Source organism: Notamacropus eugenii, chromosome Y (assembly GCF_028372415.1).
Source record: "Notamacropus eugenii isolate mMacEug1 chromosome Y, mMacEug1.pri_v2, whole genome shotgun sequence".
NCBI lineage: Eukaryota > Metazoa > Chordata > Mammalia > Diprotodontia > Macropodidae > Notamacropus > Notamacropus eugenii.
The window spans coordinates 11,201,357-11,225,782 of NC_092880.1; the positions used below are offsets into that span (position 1 = coordinate 11,201,357).

Below are 24,426 nucleotides of genomic sequence, written 5' to 3' on the forward strand. Positions count from 1 at the left end.
ATCTGACAACGCAGAAGACTTTTTTTAGATAATTGGTAGCTATGGCTACTGAAAAAACACCTGCAGATGGAGTTAGGAGGTCTCCCATCCTAAAGGGTAATCCTCTATATGGCAGCTGGGGGGACTGGCCTAGAAACAGTGTTTGTCTAGTGTGCTATTATTTTGAGCCATTGGGCTCAAAGACCAGGAGTGTCTCTATCAAAGTTTGAGAGGAAGTATTGATTGATATGGAGATGGGGGTGTAGTTTGACTTGCCTGGCACATGCAATCTCCTATTGTTTTCCACATTTTGCTACTCAGGTAGGCTGCCTATTTAATCAGTGGTGAATAGGCAACTTTTTGTTGCCTATTTGTCCTTTGTCCTGCAAAAAATCATGCAGGTTTGATCCCTTCTATCCACTGACGCAGCTATCGCCTTACTTTCAGCTTTCATCACCTCTAGCCTAGATAACTGCAACAGTTTCCTACCAACCCTCCCTATTTCAAGTCTCTCATCACTCTAGAACATTCTGTACACTGCTGACAAAATAATTTTACTTAGGAGCAGATCTGACAATATCACTATCCAACTCAATCAATTCTACTAGCTTCCTATTGCCTCAAGGATAAAATATAAACTCCTTAATTCAGCTGTTAAAGCACTTTAAGAAGTGACCTCACACAAATCTTTCTAGCCTCTTTAGACATTATATCTTACCCCACATACTTTGATCAGCTGAATTCACCTTCACTCAGTTGCCCAGATAATACTTCATCAACTTTCTCCATGTTTTTGACTAAACATTCTGCATTATTTCTGCATCCTTCCTTATTTCTGCATAACAAAGCCCCATCTCTTTCTTTATTTTTATCTTATGAATACTTTCCTAATCTCCCTCATCTGCTGGTGCACTCCATCATATGCTATACATTTAACCACCATTAGTATCAATATGTATTCTCTTTATATTTTTATTACAAATATTTGTTCAAGTATTTGGTATCAACATCTTTAGAACATAAGCTTCCTGAGAGTAGGGATTGTCTCATTCTTTGTAATTATATCCTTACGCTAAATGGTTCTCCTGACACGTAGTAGGTATACAATACTTCCTGATTAATTGAATGATTATCATCATTTCTCTTGCCTTCTAATCTACCTGAATTGTCTTTGTGGGATTTAGACAACCCTGTTGTTTCCACATTCTTTGTGAACAACTAAAACTTGAAGTTTCTGAAACACCAAGTTTCATCTCCCTCTCCTATCCAAATTGGTATTATTTCCTTTGTCATTCTTCAATTTTGCCTTTCTCAGAAAAGCCACCAAAGGTGAAAAGGATTCTCATCATCATCTTTATTATTTAAACTCTAGTTATTCAAAAATAACAAGAAAAATAAATTATTGATTAGAGGAGTGGAAAATACTGGTATATGGATAATGATTATTCATTGAGGAACAAGGAGAAGTTTTTAAAAACTAATAAATTAAGATGAGATAGGAGGGGATTCTGGGAAGATGATGAAATAAGTCAAAATTCCAAGCTCTCAAGATTTTCCCCACACAAAAAAGTTAAAATAGCAACTTAGGGTGAAAAAAAGTGTGGGTGGAGATAAATAAGAATAGGGGCACAACAGGGGTGTTCCTGGGACAACTTGAGAAGATCAGATGAAAAAATCCAGGAAGAGGTTTGGTTCTAGTGAAGAATAAACACTTCCAGCATAACAAGCTGCAAGGCCCTTAAACAACAGATGGCAAGCCATGGGGCTAGTTGATTTTGGAGGCTTCATGGGCCCCAGAAAAAGGAACTTTTATCCCCAGATAGTGGGGGAAGTTGGGCATTTGAGCCACGGAAGATTGAGGGAACCACTGCTGATAAGGAATGCCAGACCAAGCTGTGCTGTGAAGAGTGGCAGGGTAAGAAGGAACCAGCACACACCCAGTGAGTGCAGAAGCAGTGGAGCAGACAGCCCCTGGCTGTGGGCACTTACAGGTAGTTGGAGGTTTGGTTCCAGGCTAGAGGGGAGAACTGAAGATCTGTGGCAAGAAGCACCATTTCCCATATCCCTTGGCTAGCGGTGGTTACAAAAATAAAGCTATTATCACACAAAAAATGCAGAGGCAAAGGAGAAAGAATCCAATCATAGAAAGCTATTATGGGAATAGAGATGACCAGAGATTATCTTCAGAGGCAGATATTGAAGTAAAGAAAGTCCCGAAGAGTAACATCAAATGATCCCCTGAACAAAAAAAATTTATAGAAGATCTTTAAAAAAGACTTTAAAAATCAAATGACAGAGATGGAGGGAAAAAAAAAACACAAAAGACCCCAATAATTCAAGAAAAAAAAGTTATGAAAGGAAAGTCAACTAATTATAAAAGGAGATCCAGAATCGTAAGAAAGAAAATGACACCTTAAAAATTAGAACTAGGCAAAGTGAAGCCAGCAAAATTATAAGAGATCAAGAAATAATAAAATAAAATATGAATAATGAAAAATAGAAGAGAAAGTGAAACATCTTTTAAGAAAAACAACAGATTTGGAGAATAGATCAAGAGGAGAAATTATAAAAAATAATCAGAGTAACTGAAAGTTATGATCAAAAAAGAATCTTCATACAATAATATACGTAATAACTAAATTGTCCTGAAGCATTAGAACAAGGGCAGGGGGTAGTAGAAACAGAAAAAATCCATCGATCACCACTTAAAAGAGATCCTATGAGGAAAACTCATAAGAATACCACAGATAAATTCCAAAACTTCCAGCTCAAGGAAAAAATATTAAAAGTATCAACATTAAAACAATGCAAATATGAAGGAGCCACATTTAGAATTACACAAGACCTACCGACAGAGACATTAAAGGATCACAGGTATTGGAAGACAATATATTGAAAAGTAAAAGAACTGGACCTCTGGCCAAAAATATCACACCCTGTAAGGTTAAGTATTACTTGGAATGAAAATAATGGACATCTGATAAACTCTCAGACTTTCAAGACTTCATTAACAAAAATCCTGAATTTGCTAGAAGATTTGACATGCAAGAACCAAGAGAAATATAGGTATGTGCCAAAGACTGATTATAAGGGATTCATAAAGATAGACTGTTTACCATTTATATACGTACAATGTATGTCTAAGACTCTTATTGATAACTGGGTACCTCAAAACAAAGATTGGGGCAAACCTGATTTTGATATTAATTTTAAAAGTAAAACCATGTAGGAATAGCTAAAAGAGAAATAATTTTATACAAATGAGGTACTAGAGGAAGAAATGATACAGAGGAATTGGATGGATGAAGGAGGAGGGCTGGTAGTTCTGGTAACTCACTTTCATTGGGAATGGGTTTAAGAGAGAACAATACATATGTATTTAGAAGAATATAAAAATCTTCTAAATAAAGGAAATAAACTGTTAAGGGCATAGGGATGGGGAGAGGACAAGGGAGGGATTTATAGAGGAGAGGGTGAGGGAATAGGTAATAGAGGGTATAGAAGATTGTTTAGATTTATGGGAATGGGAGGATAGGGAAGGAATCCTTGGAGGGGAATAGGCAGGTAATAGGAGGGCAAGGTAGTAGGTAGAAGTAAAGCAAAGGAGGCAGGAGGGATAGGAAATGAGATATACACAAACATAAAAAACAAACATCAGGGGTAGAATAGGTTTATGAAAGTATATATGTCTATATATATATATGTATATGTGCATGTATGTATCTATAGATATAGAGAAAAATATCTGAACCTTATTGTAGCCTTCTGGGGGTGGGAGCAGGGAAAAAGAGCAAAGTTTAGAATGGTTTTAGCATAGAACAAAAGAACTCACAAGAAAGCAAAGGAAAAATGTAAAATTTTCAACAAAAATATTATTTATCATACGGGCTTTCTTAAAATGAAAATGTATTATTACATAATTTGAATCCTCTCTTACGTTCTGCTATGCACATGACATTTTTTTCTTTTTAACTTTGTATTGAAGTTGCAATATCTAAGTTTAAGACATGTTTTTTTTTATTTTTCTATTTATTCATATTCTTTTTCTATTTCTGGCATTCAAGTTTAAGATGAAATTTTTAAAAGTATCTTTAAAAAATAATATACACCTCCATCAAAGTAGGAGAATATAAAATATTACTCTAGAAATCATCAGTATTTTCATTTGAAACTAATAACTAAATACCATTTGATCTGGGCTTAATGGAAATAAGATCAATCTGAAGATTTGCCCAAGAATTATATCTCTTTGGATTAATCTTCCCACTTAATTGTCTTCCAGAACCACAAGTTTATGCACATATATCTACAAATGTGGTTGAAAAGAGTCATGGTTCCCATGAATTGGCTCAAGGTAACCCAGTATATCTGATATAGTGCAGATTTTTTTTTCACTGAACTGAAAATAGGACAACCAAAAGAACTCACAGAGGTATGCAAGAGAGAGTCAATAGCTTGAAAAAGGAAGGAGAAAAACTGACTGTAGAAAAAAGCTTAAAAAATACAATTAGTCAAATGGAAAAAAGTACACTGAAGAAAACAACTTCTTAAAAAGTAAAATTGGTGAAATGGAAAAAGAGGTACAAAAAAAATCAGTGAAGAGAAGAACTCTTTAAAAAGTAAAATGGGCCAAATGGAAAAGGAGGCATAAAATCTTATTGAAGAAAGCAATTCATTAAAAATCCAGCAATCACCTCCTGAAAGATATCCCAAATTGGAAATTCCAAGGAATATCATAGCCAAATTCCAGAGTTACCAGTTCAAAGAGAAACTGCCAAAGAGAAACTGGCTGCAACAGCCAGAAAAGAAAACAATTTAAATATATAGAACCACAGTCAGTATTACACAGAAACTTGCAGCTTCTATGTTAGAAGATCAAAGGGCAGGGAATACAATATTCCATGAGGTAAAGGAACACGAATTACAACCAAGGATTAACTACCCAGTGAAACTGAGCTTAATCTTTCAGGGAAGGAAATGGACATTCAATGAAATAAGGGACTTCCAAACCTTCCTGATGAAAAGACAGAGCTCAAGAGAAAATTTGATCTTCAAATACAAAACTCAAGAGAGATATAAAAAGATAAACAGGAAAGAAAAAACAACAATATGTTATTAATAAGGGCAAACTGTATATCAGTGGGGACTTCAACCTCCTCCTCTCAGAACTAGATAAATCTGATCACAAAATAAACAAGAATGAAGTCAAAAATAGAATTTTAGAAAACTTAGATATGGTAGATCTCTGGAGAAAACTGGATGAGGATAGAAAAGAATATATCTTTTTCTTGGTGGTACTTGGCACAAAATTGACCATGTATTGGGGCACACAAACCTTACAAAAGAACTCAAAGTAGATACAATTCCCTCACCTCTCTAAAGAGTGGTGTTTTTTTTTTTTCCCTTGGCCTTCCTTATAGAGTCCTCTAATTCACAGTAGAGAAGATGGAATAAGAGATGGCAGAGTAGTAGGAAGAAGTACAGTGAGTTCCATGCCAAAATTTATCCAAACATGACTAGAAAATGGACTAGATATGTCATTCTCAGAATTGCACACCATTTACCAGCCACAAATATAGTAGAATGGACAACTTGGAATCTGATATTCCAGATGGGAGACAAGAGGAAGAAAGGAGGGAGAAATAGACTTTTATCGAAATAGAAGACTTCCAAGCATTCCTGATTAAAAGACCACACCTGAGTAGAAAACACTCTGGATTTCAAATACAGAAGTTAATAACAATGTAAAAATGGAAACACAAATGAAAAATTACAAAGGACCAAACAAGGATGAATTATCAATATTCTAATATGGGGAGATGATAAATTTGTCCCTTTTGATCCTTATTTCCTGAACCAATGATCATAGAGGCACTCTAATGAAACAGAGAACCTGAGAGTAGTATTCTAATGTTTGATCATCTTAAAAGAAGGACAGAAAGAGTAGGAAAGAAAAAGAGGAAAATTAGGAGAAAAAACAAAGTTTAAATCAAGCAGCATAGACAAGTAAACAAGTGTTTATACCCCTTGACCCAGAAATATAACTTCTAGGACTGTATCCCCAAGAGATCATAAAAATGGGAAAGGATCTCACAAGTACAAAAATATTTATAGCAGCTCTCTTTGTGGTGGTCAAACCTGAAAATCAAGGGGATGTCTATCAATTGGGGAATGACTGAATAAATTGTAGTATATGAATGTAATGGAATATTATTGTGCATTAAAAAATGATGAGCAGGAACACTTTAGAGAGGCCTGGAAAGACTTACAGAAACTGATGCTGAGTAAAAGGAGAAGAACCAGGAGAACTTTGTACACAGCAACAACCACAGTATGCGAGGAATTTTTCTGGCAGACTTAGTAATTCATTGAAATGCAAGGACTTAAAAAATTCCCAATGGTCTCAAGGCAAAATACCTTCCACATCTAGAGAAAGAACTATGGAATTCGATCACAGAATGTAGCACATCATTTTCTTTTGTATTATGTTTTGGTTTGTTTTTTGATTTCTCCCATTCATTTTAATTCTTCTATGCAACATAACTAAGGTGAAAATGTATTTAATAGAAATATATGTGTAGAACCTATATAAAATTATATACCATCTCAGGGAGGCAATGGGGAAGTAGGTGGGAAGGAGGGACGGGGGGGAAAAATCCAAGATACATGGAATTGATTGTAGAACACTGAAAAAAATAAAATTTTTAAAAAATGAGATTTCCTATCAATGGATGGGGGATCAGAGCTAAATTCTAATTGGTTAGGTCCATAAATTCACACATCTCTTGACACCAAGTTAATGCCACCCTGGCAAAAGAAATGGAACTGAATGATAAAAGAGCACTGATTCTCTGAGAACCATACACAACACAGTATTTATCCAGTACTTCTGCTCATAAGGACACCTGCAAACCACCCAGGTGAACATAGAACTCTCCAATGGAAGGCTATTAACATCACTGGGTAATTAAAATATATACATATATTAGATTTTGATTGGGTGCAATTGTGCAAGGCTAGATATTGTCAGTTGTAGTAAATCTCTATCTGCAACGAGAGGATGACAGCTTAAAATGTCTATGAAATCACTTACATTTACTTCTATCTAATATCTATTATTTTTACTTTAGGACAATTACTAGCTAAAATACGTTATTACTGTCTAACAACAGAGAGAACCAGTCTAGTTGGAGGTCTTCATCCAAGTGATAATGAACAAGACACTCATATTTACATCAAAACAAACTGCCCTCATGACTAATCTAGTAGAGATTTAGAGTACTAGATTTGGAGTCTGGAAGGCCTAAGTTTGAACCCTGAGACAGTTATTACCTGTGGGACCTTAGACTTTTCCTCTCTCACCCTGTTTCTTCATCTATAAAACTGGGATAACAATAGCACCCAACTTACAGTACTATGTAAGAATCAAATCAAACAATGTGTATAAAGCACCTGGGAAAACTTAAGGAACTACGTAAATGTGAGCCAATATTGTTATCATTATTATTATTAACTATACTTGAAACCCAGTACCTGTCCTTATAGCACTCATGGTCAGGGATATGTTAGCCTCTAAATTCTTTCTACTAATGCTTAAAGAATAGCACTCTCTCTCTCCCACAATAGCCCAGCTCTAGATCTTGTGTAGGGTTTTACACATATCTACTATGAGTATGGTATCCAAGACTGCAACATGATGAAGTTGGCATATTTATTCGTTTAAAATATATACGCAGACTAAGGATCAAGTTGAGTATCATCAGGTTTGATGTTTCCCTTCTCATGTACAACCTATCTTTCTGAGTGGCAATGTCATTAGACTTTATTTTGTTTTAAGGATGATTTTGAGTGACTATCATTCTGACTATTTTAAATATACAAATTAAAAATAAAGGACATAACAAGAAAGATACTACTTCACTCCAGAGAAAGAACTGATAAGGAGACGTATAGAATAATTTTAAATATGTATATATATATATACATATACATATACAGACATACACACACACTATTTGTATATACCTATTTGTGTCTAATGGTACCCATCTCTGGGATGGAGGGGAGAGAAAAACATCACTTAATAATTTTACTATATATTTAAAAGGAATAGCAAGTGTATATAAGACATTTCCATTTTCATGTGAAATTATCTTTTTTTATTATACTATGTTATGGAAACACTTTTTTGATTCCATAAATTAATTTTTTTAAAAAGAAACTTATAAGAGTCTGAATTAAGCCAAGATATTTTTTCCAATTTGTATGAGAAATATTATTAACAAGCTAGAGCCCAGACAGATAGACAGATGGAGAGATAATCTTTCCAATGAGGAAATCTACTTCTTAAAATTGAACTAAAATTTAAAAAACTGTTTGGTGAGTTTATGGGATTAGAGCAATGGTGGGAATATTCTCATGAAACTTGGAAGTTTGGTGAATCATAATTTCATGATCCCAGAAAATCCTGACAAGACACCCAAAACTTTGATTTAGAGAGTCATGGAGAGTCTCTGTGGAGAGTAGTGAAGGTATCCTAACAACATTTCTCATCAAGTTCACCTTTTTCATTGTGTCCTAGGATCATTAATATAGAAATGGAAGAGATTTGGACAGTAGCTTAGTCCAGAAGTGCACAATTTACCACCTTTTACAAAACTACTAAGTGCAGGCCATAACTAGATAAAAAAATAATTGAGAAATCTTTAATAAAACAAATGAAAATATATTAACAAAGATAATGTTAATTTGTCATTTTCTTAATGAACCCATGACTACACAGATCCATTTCTGTTTGAGTTTGACACCACCATCTAGTCAAATCATCTTAATTCCTATATAATGAAAGAGTTTAACTGGCTTGCCAAGAGTCATATAACTAGTAAATACTGGAAACAGGATTTAAACCAAGGTTTTCCTCATTTCAAGGTTAGCTTTCTATCATTTATTCCAAATTGCCTCTCATTTGCACAATTTTAATTAGTTCTTAGGGTGGTCACACTCTTTCCTTACACTATTCACAAATGTTACATTTTTAAAACTGTCCCCAAATTGCTGATGAGTAGAGCTTTAGCTGGAATAAAAGAAAGATCCTTGGATTTAGCATCAGAACTAGTTAGATTTTAGTTGTATCTTTGCCAGTTACTAGGTGTAACATGATGTAAAGTCACTGGAATTTACTGAGTTTTCATATTCTGTCCTAAAAATAGGAATAAATAATTTTTCCTAGCAATCTCACTGAGTTGCTGTATGGATCAAACGATTTAATATGTGTGAAGATCTTTTGTAATTACAAGACATCATACAAATATAAAGACTTTCTAGTCACAATTTTCCTAAGTCTATTGTGAATTATCATTTTCTCTAGTCAAAAAGGTGCTCCCTTTATTCCATCTTTTTGAAAGATCACCCTCTGCTCACCTAGGCCAGAGTTCTGCTAGCCTAATCTACTGTCTGAACTAAACTGTCCATTCAATTGATTCCTAATCCATTAGCTAAAGTGGTAGCTAAAAGGATAGCATGTCAAAACAGAACATTGGCCTTAAAATCAGGAAGACCTGAGTTCATGTCCTGTCTCTGACAAAGACTAGCTGTCTGATGCTTAGCAAGTCACTTAACATCTCTGTATCACAGGATGTTATCTAAAACTGCCTGTTATAGACAAATTGTTGCACTGCATCATAGGTCCAGACCAAACAATGAGAGGAACCATACGATTGCGTTTATCAGATTAATCCTTTATTTTAGAATCATTCTAAAGACAAGGAAAGAGATGATGAATGCAGGTAAACTGAGGCAACTTGCAACACTTAAATAGGTGAATACATCATTGCATGGCACATAGGATATTTATTCTTCTAGAAATGGAGTAAGGGTTCTGCATAACATAGGTGGGTGTAGTGGATGGAGTGCTAGAAAGGAGTTATGAAGACACAAATTCAAATCTGACCTCATATGCTTACTATTCAAGTGACTTTCATTCAGAGTCAGGTTCTTCATTTGTCAAATGGTTGTTATTCAGTTGTTTCAGTCACATCTAACTTTCTTGACCCTTTCTAGGGTTTTCGTGGCAAAGATACTAACGTGGTTTACCATTTCCTCCTCTAGCTCATTTTGTTGATGAGGAAACTCTCAGCAAACAGGATTAAGTGACTTGCCCAAGATCACACAGCTAGTAAGTGTCAGAGGCCAGATTTGAACTTAGGAGGATGAGGTTTACTGACTCCAGCCCAATACTCTATCCACTGTACAATGTAGCAGCCCCTATGTGTTAAATGGAGATAATAATAATACCTACCTACAATGCTTTTGTGAAGATCAAATGAGATGATATGTGTAGGGTGCTTCGCAAACCCTAAATTGCCACATAAATTGTCGTTATTGTTGTTATCATTACCATCATCACTATTATTACAATACACACGGGCATATCACGATGAGAAAGAACCACTCCTGCCATGCCTTCCTGTCCTCCAACACCTAACTCCAACAAGGAAAGACTTGATAGATACTTCAGAAGTGTTGCTGTCCCCTGCTAGAATGACAGTGGAAGAGCTAATACATCCCTTTCCTCTGGTCATCAATCTCTATCCATGGTCTGGCACACAAAATGCCTGGATTAGAGCATTAGTCCTATTCCTCTGCAATGTCCCTGATCATCCCTTGCTGACAGGCTTGGCTGGACCATTTAGGAGAAGCGTGCATATGAACAATCAATGCCAACCTCTCTTCCCTTCTCTTCTGTCTGTCCATGACTGACAGCATAGCTGAGAATCATCAAGGCTTTGAAATGCTGTCCCTCTCAATCTAGATAACCAATTTGCACTGCATTTGTGCAAAAGTTGGGTATTGGGGGTGTGAGGAGAGGAAATGGGAAAAATGGGCTCACTGACAAAAAGCCTTTAATTATTTAATAGAGAATGGGGATGGAAATATAGAGGTATTCAAGCCCTTTCACACATACAGTCATCCCAAGGCTCCAAGATTCTTAGCTCTGAAGCTCTCACAGCAGGTTTCTCTAACTGGGAAAAAAGCTACATCATTTGAGATTGCATGAAATTGAGAGATCAACTTTGCTTTGTTAATCAACTCTATTATATTTTCAATAGAAAAAGCATAAGAAGCATAAAAACCATAAGAACAGCATTGCCTTATCTAGACTATATGTCTCATTGATAGTTGGTCAGTTCTCAAAGGGTTCCTCTTCTCAGGATGCATGCTATGTCAATAAAGTACACATGTTATGATCTCAAGGACATAAGAACAGGTCAGAGCCTATCCTCTTTGTTCTATCCAGCTAAATGAAATCATATTTAAATCAATAATTTTTATTACTACTAAAAAATAGGACCTAGGACAAGCTACGTAACATAATACAGGTACTAGCTACATGATACCATGCAGGTGCCAGATGGTGCTGGAAACCATAATGTAAAAGAATAAAATAAATATGCCATCCATCATGTTTAATGTTCAACTGAATGCTCACTGTTCACTGTTTAAATATTCAATCACCACTTCCTAATCAAAGAATGAAAGTCACAAACAATGCTCCTGTTCTCAACATGTGTTGTAGCTTTCCTGAAATTTTCTTTGGATTCTAAGACATGTTATACAAATTACCAAGAGAAAATAAATGGATAGTAGCATTGTTTCCTTATTTAAGCAAATAAATGTCTGTCAGTATATGTGAAAGGCCCCTCATTGATAAGACAAGCATGTCACAACAGTATGCCTGATACAATTAAAAAATTAGACATAAAGTATTAAGTTAGAGCTAAGATGGATGATTTTTTAGACTAAATGATAAAGTTCTGCCTGGGGAAAAGAGTGAAATCTATTCCAACAGTTTCTGCAAAGCCCCTTTCACTTCTCTATTCCTGAAGGAATAAATAATTGGGTTGAACATAGGGATGATGACAGAGTAGAGGGCAGTGATGATTTTGTCCCTTTCCAAAGAGAGGTTGGAGGTTGGGCGGATGTAGGTATAAATTACAGTGGAATAACAGAGGGAGACCACAGTAAGGTGAGAAGAGCAAGTGGAAAAGGCTTTCTTCTTGCCTTCAGAGGAGCAAATCCTCAGAATTGTCCTAATAATACATCCATAAGAAACCAGGATAAGGGAACAGCTCCCCACCCCAAATATCGCATCAGCACAGAAAGCTAGAGCTTCATTGAGACGGGTGTCAGAGCATGACAGCTTCAGTACAGGTGGCAGCTCACAGAAGAAATGGTCAATTACAAGGGATTTGCAGAAGGACAAGGGAACTGCCAAGCTGGTATGGACTGCTGAGTTGCTTATACCAATGGCCCAGATGCTTCCCGCCATCCCAAGACAGACATGACTACTCATGACCATTGGGTAATGGAGGGGATGACAGATAGCAGCATAACGGTCAAATGCCATGAGGGCCAAGAGGAGAGCCTCTGAGACTAAAGCCCATGTGAACATATACATCTGAGCCATACAGCCTGCAAATGAAATGGCAGTCTTCTGAGAAAAAAGGTTGACTAACATCTTGGGCACGATCGTAGATGTACATAAGAGGTCAATGACAGACAAGTTGCCCAGAAAGAAGTACATGGGTGTGGGAAGCTGTTGACTGGCATAGATGGTGAAGAAGATGAGAGAATTTCCCACCACAGCAGTTATATAGGTACACAGGAAGGACACTAACAAAAATAGGTGTAGCTCGGGGAGGCTGGAGATGCCTACCAGTATAAATTCTATTTCCATTGACTGGCTCTTCATCCCAATAAATTAAAGACTGGCCTTGAAAAGAAGTCAAAAGAATTATGAGCTAGATTCATTCTCTCTTTCATTTGATTCTGTTCAAGTCATTTCAATAAGTACTTTAATACTTCTTATTTTATTCTAGATCATAGGATGACCTCTTAAAAATGTCACCTTAGAGCCCTTATTTTACATCATTTTTTTTATCTCACACATTTATTTATTAAGCCTATCATGAGGGCATTCTCTATGCACAGCACTGTTATGAGGCAATGGAGGTGTGGGAGGAAGGGGAATACCAAGGAATATATCTCATCTCTAAGACATATTTGAGGAGACAACACACTCATAGACAAAGTTATGCAGCAAGGAAAAATAAGATAATTAAATGCCTAAATGAATACTATAATAAAATATATTTACACAGTAAATTATAGTTACAAAATATTTTATTTATTCTGATTTTTCACAATAATCTTTTGAGGTAATTATTTCCATTGTACAGGTGAGAAAATTGAAGTTCATAGACATTCATTGACCTTTCCAAATTCACACAACAAATCCATGTATTCAGGGGTCAGGGGGGTTTGTTAATTTATTTTTATTCAAGTGCCTTCTACTTCACAATGCTGCAGAAAGCATTCAGTGGAGGAAGAGATTGGTGCATGCAGGGGATATTTAGAGTAAAGGGTATAGGGAAGAACTGAAACATGAACTGGACCTTGAATAAGGATTTGAAGAGTCAGAGAGGGGATCTATATGAATCAACACTTAGAGTCAGTATGAGAAAGGACTGTGAAGGACATTCAGGTTCAAAGATTATTAGGTGAAAGAGAAAAGCTAAAGAGTTTGAAGCACTGAACATGGATGAATATGAATACCAACTTGCATGTGGTAAGTAATCTATAAATAGGTTTTAAATAAATGAATCAGTGATTACATAAAATTTCTTAACTGGGAGTAGGAAATTCAGGTGTTCATCCTAGTCTAGGAATCAGCTATGTAATTTTAGGTGGACTACTTGTCTTCTCTTGTTTTCAGTTTCCTCATCTGCAAAATGGGGTTGGGGAGTAGTAATTGATCTTATAAATCCCTTCCAGATCATTATATGACCTATCCTTACAAGACCTATTAAAATGTTTTCAGTTTTAAAAGCACCTTTAAAAGTCAATCTAATTTTTTTGGCAAGTAGGACTAATCAGTAGTATACAACTTATGATGACTGGACCTAGATTAGAGAAGTGAGTTGAAGACTCATATCCTTAGCTCTTTCAATGAGCATAAATATTACTCAGAGGCTGAATGAAGCAAAAGCATAATAAGATTATGGAAATCGCTACTACTACATTTTCTAGATTCTGATAGACTTATCTCACACAACTTGTGCACATTAGAAAATACAGAAGTTTTTATATTGTTGGGTATAGTTAACACTTTTACATTGCTGGTAATTTCATATTGAATTTTTTTTTAAATTTCTACATTTTAAATAAGAAATGGACAATTTGCATTACCTCTATAGAAAATGCATTTTAAGTGATTTTAAGATTGGGCCCTAAGACCCTTAAGGAAAAAAAAGAAACTGAAGTTACTTATTCCACATTACACTACGTGTTCTCTGAGTCTCAGATATCATTTCTGTAAGAGAGATCACATATGCTTAATAAAAATATTTACAGAATTACTAGGCAGATCAAAAGAAATAATCAGCATAAACTATTTTGTAAACAATAAAAAACCTACAATTTGAACAACTCTTGTCTACTATTATCACTTGTGGTACTTAACATTACTAGATACAATGAATAAAATAGACTTTGGCACAAATTAAAGATAACTACTCACCTATGCCAAAGACTGTCACTTTTCTTTCTAAGTAGATTTTCTGGAAAAATAAGAAAGGATTTCAAGGTTGGCAAACTTCAAATTCTATACAGAAGGCAGCTATCATCATCATTTTCATCATTTGAAATGGATATCAGAAGGCGAGACACAAAGAAAACAATGTTGCTAAATTTAATACATTTTTTATAAAGCATGTAACAAAAGTTTACAGTGTTCCATATGTCTTTTTCTTTGTGTATTGCAATGCTTACATTTACTGGTAATAAAATTTATAATAAAAATAAAATTCAATTTTAATAAAGGGTGTCTAAACAGACACATCTATAGGTCCACATCATGAAAGGCTTTATTGGAGCAGTTGTTGCTCACTCTTAAGTTGAGCTTATTATATAGGCTAAAATTACAGCCCCAGACAGAATGCCATGGCATCTTCCTGGTTTTGAAGGCCTTTCCTCCTGCTGCTGTACAAGATGCTGCTACCTTTTGCCCACAGTCAGAGTGGTGGGAGACACAAATTTCCTATACTATTTATTCCAATCTCAAAGACTGCATCAGTATTTTTTCCTTATAGTTAATCTGAGTTCCTCACAGTACAATTGATTTCTATTGATTTTGTCTGTCCTTCTTAGAGATGGAGAAATAGTGAGCTGTAGCACTCAGAGCTGCCCTGGTTTATAGTGGACCCTGTAAAAAATTACAGACTTCAACAATTAGGAGCAGTCTTGGAATACCATTTAGTCAAGTTTCCTATATTCAGGCAAATAAATTTCTAACATCCTGGACAGGGGATTGTCTATCTTCTTCTTGAAGGTCTTCAGGGATCGAGATTCCACTCCCGCCCTAGGGAGCCCATTGTATTGCTTTATCACTCTAATAGTCTTTCTTATTTCTAAATGATGTATGCGTGTTTTTAGCTTCTCATGTATTCCTACATGTAACTTCTCTGAGCCTTAATTTTCTCTCCCATTAAATGGAGATAATCTCTAATGCGTCTATGTTACAGAAGACTCAAATGAGATCAGACGCTTATGAGATTTAAAACACGATATTAAACAGTCACAAACATTTATTAAGTACCTCCTGTATACCTGGCACTGAGGATAAAAATACAGAGAATGGAACAGTCCCTATTCTGAAAGAGCTTACATTCAAGCAAGAGAAGTAACCAGTAAAGCACATACACACACACACTCACACACACATACATTATATGTAATACATGTGTGGTTTGTGTGTGTATACATATGCATGTGTATACTTACTGTATATATAATGCTCTATGTATATACTTGCATATATACTCATAAAATGCTATTAGCATGTATACTCATATATATGCTTGCTGCTTATATAGTCATATATACACATACATACATATTTGTAATGTACACCTACATATGCAGAAAGGGATTCTAGAAGGTAGAGGTAAAGAAGAAATACATTCCAGGCAAGGGGAATAACCAGTTCAAAGGCAAAGAGATGAAAGTGTCATATTTGAAGAACAAAAGAAAGGCCAACGTAGGTGGGTTATAGTGTAGGAGACAGAACAATGTGCAACGACTGGAAATATAGGTTGGGTAAAAGTTGTGAAAGGCTTTTCAAACCTTTTTTTCCTAGAGGCAATAGAAAGACATTAGAATTTAATGAGCAGTAGAGTGGTATGAACAGATCTTCACTCAGGCAAGTATGTGCTAGTAAATGTTTAGCAACTGGCTAGCCACAAAAAAAAAAAAAATGTATGCCAGACATTTTTAAATTTAAATTGAAACTGAATTAAGAATTTTTTGTATTATTTTATTAAATCTGGACAATCAACAACATAATAAATCAAGCCGTGGTTTGTAGAGTTGTTTTTGTTTTTATTTCTGAAGTGTAAATGCTCATACTGAAAATTTAACATTTTGTGCTCCCCTAGCCAGGTCGAGATGACTCCAGCACTCCCATTTGGTAACAATGTGCAGGATGAACTAGAATACCGAAAAATGAGAAACCAATTAGGAGGCCATTGCAGTAATCCCAAACTAAAGTGGTTATTGTGTGACTAGAGAGAAGAGGTCAATTTCAAGAAATGTTATGGAGGTAGAAATGGCAAAATTTTACAATTTCTAGTTATTATTATAAGACCAAAGTCAAAAGAAAATCTTAGGATTTTTTTCAAATGAATCTTTTCAATTTGAGTGGTTATTACAAACCTGCTCATCGTTGTCTGAGCCATACTTCCAAAGAGAGAATAGATATGAAATGACTCAAATAATGCACTGACACCTCTAGGGGAAGAAACTGATCAACTCGATTTAGTTGCTTTTCCTCCTTTCCCAAAGGGATGCCAATAGTTGGAACACTTTTCAACAAATTTTAAATGTTTATGAAATTACCAGAATACAAAGAAAACCACATTCTAGGAGATTTCATTTCATTGCTACAATACTGAGAAGGATGCTGAATGATTGTTGTTCATTCTGTACACACTCTCCCCCCCAAAAAAAGACAGGCACAGTTAAAGTCACTTTTATTTATAGTGAATCAAATGAAAAGCCCAAGAAACAGAGTTTCTGTGTTATTAATAATCACTTTATTAATTAGGCTAGAAAATAATCAATAAATTGATGATCAATGGCCTCTCTCTGAGAGATTCCATTTTGAGATTATTGAATGTTTAAACATCTTTGGAAAGAGGTGGTTTCTGAAGGTAGTAATCAACTCTGAGTCATTAAAATTAATGAGGGGGTGAACATATTAATATGGAGGTGGTCAAAGTCTTCAGCTGCTCCTGCTGAGGACGTGGGTTGATTAGATTCAGCTGCCTCCAGATATCTAGATAAAGAGATTCATCTTCATTCAGACCACTTAAATTGTTCAACAGGCCAAAATTCACCTAGATTAGATCCTTTTTACCAGTTAATCAGAAATTAGCTCTCCCAGTTGGGTGGAGCGCCACCCAGGATTGAGAGCATCTCATTGTCAGCCCCATCCTTAAAAAGGACTGGGCTCTGAATAAGGATGTACAATGAGAGGGGAAAAGACTTTGCTAATAGCTAACCTACCAATAATTGGTTATTAATCATCAAAAAGAGATATTTGGGTCCTGTATATTAAATTGGCTATAAATATAATAAGAAAATAATTTTTTTTCTCAGTAATAAAAGAAATTACACCTGTGACAACATAGTGTAATATAAAGAGTGATGGCCTAGAAATCAAAAAACCTGGGACTTCCTGTGTTATATTAAGCAAGTCATTTAATCTCTCTGACTTTCAGTGTTTTCATCTAACAGAAAGAGATAATGATACTTCCATACTAAGCTCACATTACTATTGTGAAGATCAATGTGATAATGCATGTTAAGTTTACTGTAAACCATAAAATATTATGTGAATGTTAATGGTTATTATTATTCTTATTGAAAATAGAAAACATAGAGGCCATTCACCATGAGATGAACAGCATTCTTCATGGATCATCCTCTCCACAACAACCTCTAATTGTTGATGTCCTCCAAAGTGCTGTCTTTTCTTTTTACTCTCTCCCTTTCCCCTTTCCCCAACTGATCCTTCCCATCTCCTTTCATCATTTCCCCTCCTTACTCTCTACTCTCTCATCTTCTCACTCCTCTCTCCTTTTCCTTCTCTCCTCGTCTATTTTATCATCTCAGTGTTCATCTATACACAGGTTATTCTCAAATTCTTTATTTCCAGTCTAACCCTATTTCCTGAGCTCCCATCCCAAATTGCCAACTGCCTACTGAATATCTCAAACAGTATTTCCCAGACATTTCAAATTGAATATATCCAAAAATAAATTCTTTATGTTTCCTCAAAAGTACATCTTTGAGTTTCCCTCATTCTGTCAAGGGAAATACCACCCTTCCAATCTCCCAGGTTCAAGCATAAAATTTTCTGTTTGGTATTTAAAGCCATTCACAACCTGACCCCAAACTACGTGTCCTACCCACTCATTACTCCCCTCCAGAAATGTTGTGGTCCAGTCATATTGGCCTTTTCACTGTTCCTAATAACCAACACTGCATCTCCTGTCTCTATGCCTTTATCCTGGTTTTCCCAGTGCCTGAAATGAAGTTTCTGCTCAATTTTGTCTCTCAGAATAACAAGTTTCTTCAAGGTTCAAACCTAAAGTCAATTATTACATGAAGTCTTTCCTAATGCTCATCAGCTGCAAGTAACTTCCTCTAAAAATCACCTTTTACCTACTTTGTATATACCTACATGTAAACATATATATATACATACATGTATATATATGTATGTATATGTATAAGGAGGAAGTATTCTTGGTTTTGTTTTTGTGTCTCTCATGTTTGCCGCATAGTAGGCACTTTTAAAAATGCTTGTTGACTGATTGATTAAAATCATTCATTTGTATTCCAGATGGTGAATTATTACTATTGTATTTTTAAAAACTTTAACAAAACTGCATTTTAGAAAGGAGCATATCTTGTACCCATATCTTTTACAGACATATCTGAGAAAGGAAGGATAATAAAGAGCAAAGGATGATAGGTGCTAGTGAGGTTTTTTAAGCTCAGGGAAGTTAAGCACGTTTGTAGGACACAAGGAAGAAACAAGTAGATAGCAAAAGATTGAAGGTTGGAAAGAATTACTAGAATGATGGAAGGGGGGGGCATACACTGGAGAAGATGAGAAGGAGGGATCAAGGGTACAGGTAGAGGAGTTGTCCTTGGCCAGTAATAAAATTGCCTTTCATCAGAGATTGGAGTGAAGAAAGGTAGTGTCAGAGACATCAAATGAGAAAGGAACTCTCAACATATGGTCTTGATTTTTTCCATGAATTCTGAGGCAAAGTCCTCTTCTAAAAGGATGGAATAAAGAAGTGTTGTAAGAAGCTGGGACATAGAAGAGATCTGTAAGAGCAGCTGGAGTACAGAGAAAAGACAAGTGGAGAGGAAGGATTTCCGGTTGAAGTGAGGTTGCAGTTAAGATTGTTACATTTTATTCAGGACTTTGGGGGGCAAAGCCAAGATGGTAGAGAAAATATTCAGCTGAGTTCTCCCAAAATTCTCCTCTAGACAACGTTAAAATAATGATCAAATTGAATTCTGAAGTTGCAGAACTAACAAAAGGCGAGAGACATTCTTCCAGCTCAAGACAAAACAAGTTGAAAACAGAGATTTGTGACACAGAGGAGGAGGTTGGCCTGGAGCACACATGTATAAAAACACCATTTGTGGGACTAGGTGGTGATGACAAAAAGTGCAACAGCTTCAGGAGCTAAAACTAGAGGTGGTAAAATGATCTGGCAACTGATCAAAAAGAGATTACAGGCTACCCCTGTGCTAGCACTGTATGCAGGACCAAATACTATTTGGTAACCTCAATGCCTACACCCACTTCTGAGTCATATTTTAAGAAGACAGGAGCATTTTCAGTCAAGAGGAAGTGTAAGCTCCAAGGGGAAATTTCACGTCAGGTCCCAAGGGAGGGGGAACTCTGAAAAGCAGTACAGATTGATATCCCAAAGAATTCAGATTCTTAAAGCAAAAGTTAAATGAGTTAAATAAAGAAACAGACATTAAAACTATTCTTGTGGGGGACTTCAAATTTCACCATCTGAACTAGAAAAATCTGACCATATAATAAATAAGAGAGAAGTTAAGGAGATTAAAAGAATTTCAGAAAAGTTGGATACATTAAAGACCTCCAGAGAAAAATGAATGGAAATGAAAAGGAGCATATTTTTTTCTGTTGTACATAGAGAATTCACAGCACGAATCATATACTGGAATATAAAAACCTCACAACCAAGTGCAGAAAAGCAGACAAATGCATCCCTTTAAGATCATAATACAATAAAAGTTGTTTTCAATAAAGAGCCATGGAAACATAGATTAAAAATTAATTAAAATTAACTAGAAATTAAATAATCTAATCCTAAAAGATGAATGAGTCAAAGAACAAATCCTATAAACTATCAACAATTTTATTAAAGATAACGCCAATAATGAGACTATATACCAAAACTTATGGAATGCAACTAAAGTAATACTTGGGGGGAAATGTATATCTGTAAATGTAGAGAAATAAATAAAGTAGAGAAAGAGTAGATCAATAAATTGGGCACATAATATTTTTTTTAAATCTAGAACAAAGTGAATAAAAATCTCCAATTAAACACCAGAGTGGAAATCCTGAAAATCCAAGGGAGCTTAATAAAATTGAAAGTGAGAAAAAAGATTGAACTAATAAATAAAATTATAAATTGGTTTTATATATAAAACATTGGCTAATTTGATTTTGCTAAAAGAAGAAATCCAAAGTACCAGTATCAAAAATTAAAATGGTGACTTCAGCACCAATGAAGAAGGGATAAAAGCAATTATTAGGATGTATCTTGCCCAATTATATGCTAATAAACCTGACAATCTAAGTGAAATGGATGAATATTTAAAAAAACAATATCTAAACTGCCCAAATTAACAGAGGAGGAAATGCAGTATTTAAATAATATTATCCTAGAAAAAGAAATTGATCAAGAGATCAATGAACTACCTAAGAAAAAATACTCGGTTCCAGATGGATTCACAAGTGAATTCTAACAAACATTTAAATAACAATTAATTCCAATACTACAAAAACTATTTGGGAAAATAGGCAAAAAAGGAAGTTTTACCAAATTCCTTTTATGATACAAATATCATGTGGATACCTAAACCAAGGAGAGCAAAAGAGAGAAAGAAAACTAAAGATCAATTTCCTTAAAGAATAGCTATGCAAAATTTAGAAATAATCCTAGCAAGGAGGTTACATCAATATATTGCAAATATCACAGACTGTGACCACATGTTGTTTATACCGTGAATGCAGGGCTGGTTCAACATTAGGAAGACTATCAGTAAAATCAACCATATCAATAACAAAATCATATGATTATCTCAATTGATGCAAAAAAAGATTTAGACCAAATAACACATTCCTATTTGTGGAAAAATAGCAGAAAGCATTGGACTCAATGGAGCTTTCCTTAATATGATAAGTAATATCTCTCTAAAACCATCAGGAAGCATTACCTATAATGGGAATAAGCTAGAAGTCTTCCCAATAATATCAAGAGTGAAATAAGGATGTCTATATCATCAGTACTATCTAATATCATACTAGAAATGCTAGTTATAACAATCAGACAAGAAAAAGAAATTGAAGTAATCAGAATAGGCAACAAGGAAACAAACTATCACTTTGCAAAGGAAAGAATGGTGTACTTTGAAAATCAACTAAAAAACTAGTTGAATAGTTAACAACTTCAGCAAAGTTGCAGGATGTAAAATAAACTTAAATAAATCATTACCATTTCTACATATTACCAACAAATTCCAGCAACAAAAGCTAGAAAGACAAATGCCATTTAAAATAACTGCTAATAATATATAATACCTGCCAAGACAAACCCAGGAACTATTAAAAACATATTTACAAAACATTTTTCATGCAAACAAAGTCAGATCTAGATAGGTAGAAAGATAATAATTGTTCATAGGTAGACTAAGTCAATATAATAAAAATGACAATTCTACCTAAATTAATTTGCTTATTCAATCATACCAACCAACCTATATTTTACAGAGCTAAGGAAAAATAATACTAAAATTCATCTGGAAGAACAAAAGGGCAAGATTATCAAGGAAATAAATTTTAAAATATGAAGGAAAGTGGCATAGCAGTTCCAGATTTTAAATTATATTAAAAAGTGGTAATCATCAAAGCAACCTGGTACTGACTAGGAAACACAGTGGTGGATCAGTGGAATAGATAAGGTATAAAAGACACATTAGTAAATGGTCATAGTATTCTAGTATTTGATAAACCCAAAGATCCAGACTTTTAAGGTAAGAACTCACCATCTGATTAAAATTGCTAGAAAAATTGGAAAACAATTTGGCAGAATCTAGGCATGGACTAATATCTCCAACCATAGGTCAAGATAAAGTCTAAAATGGATACCAGATTTAGACATGAAAGGTAACATCCTAAGTAAGTTAGGAAAACATGGGAAAATGTACCTATCAGAACTATGGATGAGGAGAGACAAGAAGTAAAGAGGACTATGGGAAGTATAATAGATAATTTTGATTACATGAAATCATAAATCTTTTGCACAAACAAAAATAATAGAGACAGAACTAAAAGGAAAACAGGAAACTGGGAGGGAGAGATTTTTACAACAAATTTATCTGGTAAAGACCTCATTTCTTAAATCTATAAGAAAATGAAAACCATTAATAAAATTGGAACACATCAATGCCCCTGTTGATGGAGCTGTGAAGTAGTTCAACCATTCTGGAGAAAAACCTGGAATTACATTCAAAGAGTTATAAAACTGTGCATATTCTTTGGTCTAACAGCACTACTACTAGGTCTGTATCCCAAAGAAATCAAAGAAAAGGAAAAAAAGATGTATTTGTACAAAAATATGTACAGCAGTTGTTTGTTGTAGCAAAGAATTGGAAATCAAAGGGATGCCCATCAATTGGAGAAGGGCTGGACAAGTTGTGGGATATGATTGTGATAGAAAACTATTTTTCTATAAGAAATGATTAGCAAAGTGGTTTCAGAAAAACCTGGGAAGACATATATGAACTCATGAAAAGTGAAGTGAGCAGAACCAGGAAGACATTGCCCATAGTAAGAGCAAAGGTAGAGTGTGACAAAATTAGCTAATCTGACTAAGATAATTATTCAGGAAAATTCCAAAGAACCCATCATGAAAAAATGCTACCCACTTCCAGTGAGAAAATTGAACTCCAAATGCAAACTATACGTTTTTTTTTCATTTTCTTCATTTTTATTGTTTTATTTTATTTGTGTTTTGTGACATGGCTAATATAGAAATAGATTTTGCATGGCTTCACATCATACTCAATAGCATATTGCTTTTCTTGTAATTGGGTGGAAAGCAGAGAAGAACATTTCCTATACACATTCACCAAGATAAATGGCATGAAGGATAGGTAAAATGAAGGAGGAAGGTTGGCAGATGAGAAGCCTAGAAGACCACAATAAAAATTCTAAGAAAGAAACAGAAAATAAAATCCATGGGCTTAAAAGTCCCTGTATAAATATCAAAATTTAGGTAATAAACAAGAAGAATTAGAGGTCATAATTCAAGAAGAAAACCTGACTTCATACTATCACCAATTCTTTGTGTCATGAAATCCATGACTGGAATATCACTATCAAGGGGACTACTTGTAATGCGAGTTAAAAATCTTTCCTGCCCATTAATAGGCCTCAGGTGGGGCTATTAAGAAAAGCTTGATAAGGTTTTGTATGAAGGCCCACACCTTTTGTTGATTGTTAATGAGGCACTGTGTCACAAGGGTTCTGCCCTCCTGCTCTGAAAAGTGTATGTATTCTCTGGGGTGAGATTTTGCTTTGGGGCTCAAATCATTGGAAGAGTGTCTGATTAGAAAAGACAAGACTCTGGGGAGCCATTAAGAAGCCCCACAGATTTGAAAACCCAGATGCTGGTGATTGTCTCTCTGATAAAGATGTATGTGCTATGGTCAGACAGTTGGAAGCCCTGTCTGTTGGTCTTTCTGTTTGCAATTTCTGCTTGTAATTTCTGTTTGTATTTTCTCTGAAGTTCAAGGTCCTGAATTTTTCCCCTGAACTAAGTCAATAATATATGTACTTGATTAAAGTAAGATTGTTTACCTCTTTTAAGGCTGCTTTCCTTAGAAAAGCAAATCTAAGAATCTGTGCAACAGGCCCTCCTGTGTATGCCGGGATGCTTGCTGTTACACTACTTTATGTAACAGTGGCAGAAAAGCTAAAAAATACTGAAGTTTGGTAGGATAGGATTATAATTTAACTTATATTCATATAAGGAAATCCAA

The 24,426-nt window shown here is 35.0% G+C and overlaps 1 long non-coding RNA gene across 2 annotated transcripts in view; it reads right to left on the reverse strand.

The window, feature by feature from the left end:
* LOC140516659 (uncharacterized) overlaps nucleotides 1-24,426 on the reverse strand; it is a 104,776-nt gene that overhangs the window by 22,472 nt on the left and 57,878 nt on the right. For both annotated transcript variants that reach the window (XR_011971414.1, XR_011971413.1), the window contains one exon: nucleotides 14,558-14,597. This is a non-coding gene — a long non-coding RNA (uncharacterized lncRNA). The remainder of the gene's footprint in view (nucleotides 1-14,557; nucleotides 14,598-24,426) is intronic.